General features: G+C 33.7%; 1 pseudogene; it reads right to left on the reverse strand.

Annotated features, from left to right (window-relative positions):
• Window positions 1–915: 915 nt before the first annotated feature.
• LOC143409744 (apoptosis inhibitor 5 pseudogene) lies at window positions 916–2526 on the reverse strand (annotated as a pseudogene).
• Between the last annotated feature and the right edge of the window lie 4995 nt (window positions 2527–7521).

The following is a 7521-nucleotide window of genomic DNA, read 5'->3' on the forward strand; positions in this document are numbered from 1 at the left end:
ACTGGAAGTAAAACCCTAGATAACAAGTGAATAGTGGATTTAGCCTCGAAAGGATAATCACCGTGCCAAAGACTACCCATTCCTGGAATTTAAAATATTGATTTTTGTGTACTCAAGTTTCACGGCATGCATATATATATACACACACATACACATACATATGCTTATGTACGTGTGTATGTATATCATACATACACATTTCTATTCAAATAGTAAGATCCCATTTTCAAAAGCTATATCCCAATATATGGAGAAGAGCACAGTGTAAGCAGTGCAAAGCAACTTACTTCCTCCTAAAAATGCATTATCATTTCTACATTTTAAGAAAGCTGGTAAGTATTTTGTGTTTGTGACAGTAGTAGGTGGAAATGCTGCACCATTGCCTAGCAGCTTTATTAAAAAAACAATGAAAAAATGTTTAAATTGACCATTACTCTTCTCCATATATTGGGCAAAAAACTAAGAGGGTAGAGGAAAATCAGTAACCTTTCAAAACGGATGATCTTTACCATATATCAGAATAAAATTGAATTTCATTACATTTTAGACTCAAAAGTTTTCAATAACAAGTTATCAAGATGTTTAAAAGCAAAAAGATTCACAATATGAAGTCCGAATAATGATGATATTGGAAAAACAAGTCAAGATTGTGGACAAAGCATCCAAAAATATTATTGAGGTTTTACCTTGGACATAACCATGGTCTATTACAAAAGTAGATCATACATACAAAGGTATAAAGAACATTAAGTTTTTAGCTGAAGGCAGCAGTCCTTAAAGGGACATCCCCGGCAATCCAATGAGTAGTAGAATTTAAGTATATTAAGCTCATGACAATGCTGAAGAATGTGATGTCTTACTCAGTAGAGTCTTCCTCGACTACGATTTCCTCGGGTTCCCCAACCTCGGCCACCTCTATTTCCCCTGAAGGCTCCTCTCTGCTCATAATTAAAGTTGTCCAAATTGCTGCTATATTTCCCACTGGGGGGGTTATAAATCTGCCTGGCATCCCTTTTTGGTCCTGCTGGAGATTTCTTGGGTGGTGAACTTGAAGTTGTATCTTCGTTAGCTCTCTTTTGCCCTATCTCAACCTTCTGTACAGGTTTCCAGGATAATGTTACTGTGCTCTTATATGAAGGAGGAATGTGGAAGAGATCCTTGATTAAAACATTGAAATTGTTCGTTATTTTCAACGCAACAACTTTAATCTTATTCTCTTCTGTTTTTAAGGCCTCGCCTGTTTTACCCTGAAGAGCCAAGCGAAGTTGTCTAATATAAACCTGTAAGCCCCGTGCAAAGTATTGCAGCCTGATTTTGAAATCTTTGAGCTTTTCTGCATTCAGTTAGGCTGTTAAGAAATCTGGAAGTTTTCGGCCCAACTGATGGAAACTGTACAACAAACATTCCACATAACTGAACTGCAGCTTGGGTTCTTTATTACCAGCATTCTCCCCATTTTCTGCTTCTTCTGGAGGAAGAGGCATATATTCCAATAACTTATCAAATAGTTTTCTTAAATTTGTTTCTAGCTTCTCCATGTCACCACAAAATGAACTCATTTCCGCCAACAATTTTAATACCTCTAACTGTATATCGAGACCCTCCACAGGGGTAGTCAAGGTACTGAGGTTAGGGAGAACTTGCTCACAGAAATAAGTCACAAATCTTGTGGAATGAACAATTTTAGAGTAGAGGGGTACTGCTTGCCGCGTGCACTGTAAGAGCCTGTCCACACAGTCAGGATCTGAGGGGTTGAAGGTCTGTTCTAGGTCGGCCTGTTCTGCTACAAGCTCTACTAGTTGCTGTCTTCCACTCACTGTCTGTAAGCTTTTTAACCCAGATAGTATTTTCATGAACAGAACAAATTCTTCACCAGTCACATCTTCCAAGACCTTTTTGGATTCAATTAGGATAAGCTCCTCTACTTCCTTTGTTAGGACTTCATCTGGTAAAGTCTTGAGTTTTGTAGATAGGAATTTAATAGCTCGTTCTCTAACAATGTCCTCTCCTTGAAGTATCTGGCTAAATAAGCCACCTAAAGTTCCTTTTGCATCCATCTTAAATATACTTAACAGGGCATTGTTTACTAAGTTAAATTCTGCAGAGTCATCTGTCTGCAAAAGTTGGGTTAGTATATCTGCCACTCGGGGAAGATTTTCTCCAGTGGCAAATTGAGGCAGCTCTTTAATTGCTTGGCGTCGAATTGATACATCTTCATCCTCACAGAGGTCTAACTGTGCATTGATAGCAGAATCAGCCAATTCTGAAAAATGCTTAAAGAATTTAGGAATAAATTGAGCTGCTAATCGTTTTTCCTTTGTACCACCTTTCACGCCATCCAATATCACTTGATAGGCATCTTTATGCTGGCCCACTTGCTCCGTGGCATCGGCTAGAATGCCATAGTTGCGGTAAAGCTCCTCCACCATCGGCATGGTGAGCCACAAGCCCGCGGCCCGCTCCTGCTGTCGAAGTCGCCGCCGGCGCCACCGCCGACTCGGAACTTCTCCAAGCTCACGACCCGAACTATTACCTATTGTCAAGTCTTAATTGAACATGAGAAAGGTCTCTTCAAACTATGTCTCACTTTTTACTCAGCTTTTACCTGGGATGTCAGCAAGGTAGCCTTAAAAGTAAAGACTATGTATCTATGTGGCACTCTATGTGGCAGTATGAAAGCTGCCTACTATTTGAGCCACAACCACCTAACAAGAAATGACTCCTGAATGAAAAGCAAGTGTTTATGTTGTTACATAAGATTTTGGGTTCTGTTTGCTACTTCTCAAAATGTGGCCTAACATGACTAATCCATCATATATGAATACACCACAGTGAATCTCACCATAGTGTACATACACAAAACTAGAGATTCTGATTAGAATAAGATATACTCCATGTTTATATATATATATATATATATATATATATATATATATACACACACACACACACACAATATATTAATATAGTCTATATATCATATAGATATCATATATATACATTATATAAATAGTCTATATATCAATATAGACTCCACGGTCATTATAACTAAAAAGAACAAATAAAAATAATAAAAAAAAAACACATTCAGCCAATATAGAGCAAAGGAAAAAACTCTGCTTCTTAGTAAAAAATTCAAGGAAAGTACACTGAGGGATTTAGCATGAGTCAGAGAATGTCCCCTCAATTTCCATCCCCCAGAAGACAGTGCCATATGAAGTCACATTAACACAGAGAAAACATAGTAATTATCTGAACAAGAGAAGAAGACCTTAAAAATGGATGTGGTGCAGCTAATCCTATCTGTCTGCCAAAGTGAATTTGAGACTTCAAGCTTATTTCTATGAAGAATTTTTGTTGCTAAGATTTATGTCTTCTATGAATGCTCCATTCAGTATGTAGAGCATGCAAAATATAAATTCAAGCTATAGACTTAAATGAATTACTGGGGTAAATAATATATAATATATTATATATAAATAATAAATATTATTGAGGTAAAATATATTATACACACACACACACACACACACACACACACACACACATATATATATATATATATATATATATATATATATATATATATATATATATAAATATATACATATGTGAAACTTGGGATACCTATGTGTTAATTGTCTACTCTTACCTGAATTGATTGCCTTCAATGGCATCTATGTAGAAAAGTAAAATTTAATCAAAAGTAAAAGCCATGATTGATCCAATCAGCCTGGATAGCCTATATGGGGTACTTTGGATCAAAGTGAGATTTTCAAATTTAATACAATCCAACAGTTTTGTATGCTTTAAGTTTAGTGTTTACATATTGCCCTACCAATTGTCTTGATTTTCTTTCCCTCAATATTGAATTATTCATTGTTTTTAGTTTGTTTGGTAACATTTAACCATGAATAGAAGCCAGATGTTGCAGTATTTGCTCATGAGGTAAAAACATTTTATTAAAAAATTACAAATATAATAGGTTTTGAAAATTCTATAAAATGATAAAATGTTCAGCAATATGTTTCATATCTTTCCAGAACTCATTCATAAATGTATAGAAAACTCCCTCAAAAAAAAAATATATATATATATATATATATATATATATATATAAACTTTGAAAAAAGAATTTAATATTAGTCTTCATATATAAGTCTAATTCCATGCTAATTGTTCTCATAAATATTATCTTATGTCTTTTTCTCAATTCTGCAATGTAGGTATTGTTATTCTGACATGAGTAGTGGGAAACTAAAGCTCATAGATTAAGAAATTTTCTGCGTTCATACACTTAGTGAAAATAAACAAATTTAAAACCCTACAAGCTGATTTTAAATATTTAGTGTGTTGTAATTTTAAAAGTAAATTTAAATAAACAGAATTTTCAGGATTAGGAGAAATTATTTACAAAGAGGGTTTTATCTTCAAATGTCAAAATAATGCTTTTCTCAAAAATAAATGTAATTTTTCTGCTTTGGGAGAGGAAGATTGCTGAATTGCTGAGAAAAGTGGATATAATTTTGACAGATGGATATTTATTTTAATGGGGATATCTCTCTATTATAATGTATCAGAATAAAAGGCACTTATTACATTAATTTTGAATAATTCTTGAATAATATAGAGACACTGGAACTGAATTTTAATATATTGGTAATGCAGTATAGAATGACATTTTATTTTGGCAAATGTACTAAAGAGATAATTCTTGAAAAAATTACTGAAGTCTGTCAGGTTCATAACTACTATTTGAAGATATTATTATTAATCTTTGTGCTTGAATTATCTATAGAATATAATAGTAACTACGATTTATTGATGGATTCTTTCATAATTTATTCTTTTCATCCACTATGTTTGCTCAAACTGCCCTAACATAATGTCACAGACAGGTGTCTTAAACAATAGACATTCATTTTCTTACAATTCTCAAGGCTAAAATCTCAGAACAAGTTTAAGGCAAACTCCAAATTTGTAGATTTCAAACTTCACATTGTATTTTTATGCTATTTCCCTGTGATCATGAAAAGATACAACAAAGGCTCTTGTGTCTCCTTTTCTTTTTCTAAGTATGCCCACATGTTCACCCTGTGCTATCAGGCTCTCTTATGACTTTATTTAGCCTAAGCATTTTGTTAAAGTTTTGGTCTATTAATATAGTTACATTGAGGATTGTAGATTTAACAAATGAATTGTGGGGAATCCATGATATCCATTGAATATTTATCAGCATCTAAGATACGCTAAGCTATGTGTGAGATGTATGTGTGTGTATATATATATGTATATATATATATATATATATATATATATATATATATATATATATATATATATATATATTCTGTTTATCTGAAGTTTATACTTTTGTAAAGATAAACTTTATAAGTGGTAAGTAATATACAGTAATATGAAAAATTTTTATTTGGTTGAAGGTCAAGAAGAATGTCTCCAAAGACAGAACAAGAAAGAAAAGAGCTTGGAAAATGTTAAATATTAAAACCCTTGAGGGAAAAGACAAAATGAGTGAGTCAAAGGCATATTATTTGAGACTGGAAAAGTAGGCAAGGGCCAGATTGTACGGTCTCATATGCCTGGGTAAAGCTTGTGTGATTTGCCATAGGTCCACTAGGGAGACTTGAGAGAGTGTATATAACAAAAGCACACACTCTAATTTATATTTTAAACAGATGTTCCTTGCTAGCATGTGATAATGAATTTAAAGGTGCTAAAGGATGAATCTATCGGATAGGCAGGTATACATGTAGTAACGGTATGGAGAAAGCATGGCATGGATACTTCAGTGAGTTGATACAAGTATCTTCTTAAGCAGAATTAATGAGGTCATAATGAATATAGAGGATGAGATGGATGTGGCAAAGCTAACACCCAGGTCTCTAGCATGAACCATAGTGTAGATACAGGTACTCTGTACCAATACTGGCTATGGTGGCAGAAAAAATCTTTGGAGGAAGAGACAAGAAAATTCTGTATCAGGTACATTTAAGATGACTCAGAAACATTTTAATAAATATAGTCATGTGCTGCAAAACAGCATTTCAGTGGAGGACAGATGACACATATGAGGATAGTCCCATAATATTACAATGGAGCTAAAAATGCTCATCATCTAGTGATACTGTAGCCATTGTAATGTAACACAAAGCATTAATTATGTGCTTGTAGTGGGCTGGAGTAGACAACCTATTTCAGTGCCAGTCATATAATTCTATAGCACATTTATTTAGATAGCCTACATGATACTTGGTAATGATAACAAAACTACTATTTTATTGCTTTACAATACTACACAGTTGAATGCTCTTTTAGAGTGTACTACTACTCACTTAAAAAAGGTTGATTGTAAAATAGTATGTCGTGTTAATTGGTAGCAGCCTCTCCTATCTCAAGTTCTTGTTTGCATCATTTTCTTCTGCTTGTTTTGATTTCCTATTGTTTTGTTTATTATGACTCTAGGAGCAGTGGATTTAACCATACATGTATATATTGCATATAGTCTAGGTTTGTAGTGGGTTATAACATCCAGTTTGGTGTACACTAGGTTGATACACTGTTAGGATCATCTGAAGATGCATTTCTTAAAATGTGTCCCCATTGTTAGACAACATGTGAATGCATGCTATGGAAACAAGTAGCTGGACTCATAAAACTCAGAAGTTATGGGCTACACATCTAAATTTGGACAGCATGTTAAAAGTGCATATAAATCCAAGAAAGTTATATATAAAGACTTAAGGAGAGAGAAGAGACTAAAAAAAAAAAGAATGCCTATCACTCAAACTTGAACAGCTCCAACATTTAGAAAACAAAATGGGTAGGGGGTACAGAATAAAACCAACTGGAGAAGCCAAAAAGACAGGAGGAAATCATCCCTATGTGTTCACAGAGAATTAAAAATAAAATCAAACTCTTGGTTTCCATTAAGGAGTCAATAAAATTGGCAAGTAAAATAAGTTTGTTTTCTCAACAAATACTTTTATCAATCTTTGTATACTACATAAAGTTGTGTGCTTTATCCCCCTAATATCCCTCGTAAGGACATTTAAGATGATTTGTTTGCAACCAAGGATAAAACACAGATCTGAAATTTCCACTTTACTCTGTCCTGTCTTACTCTAAAATTCTTACCATTGACTATTACCATATCTTTCCAAAACGATAAAAGTGTAAACCGTGTTTTATTCAGTTATCATCTATGTTTTTGTGTGTTTTAGAATTGAAAACACTCCACAACAATGAATTAGAGAAAACTGAAAAATCGGCAACAGAAAAGAAAAACAAAATGTCCTGCTCATTGTCTTGCCAACTTTCGTTTGTTTCTTCTGTTCCCAGGTAGCATTTGGTAATGTCTTCACCATATTATGCATTTGTTCTTTGACTTTAGAATTTTGGTTGTTCAAGTAGAAATATAATGATAAACTGTCTAGAAACATCTAGGAAAAGCCTCAAGGGAATTCAGAGTGAATCTGAAAGTCTGAGAACCAGGAGTCCTAA

Source organism: Callospermophilus lateralis, chromosome 11, assembly GCF_048772815.1.
Source record: "Callospermophilus lateralis isolate mCalLat2 chromosome 11, mCalLat2.hap1, whole genome shotgun sequence".
Lineage (NCBI taxonomy): Eukaryota > Metazoa > Chordata > Mammalia > Rodentia > Sciuridae > Callospermophilus > Callospermophilus lateralis.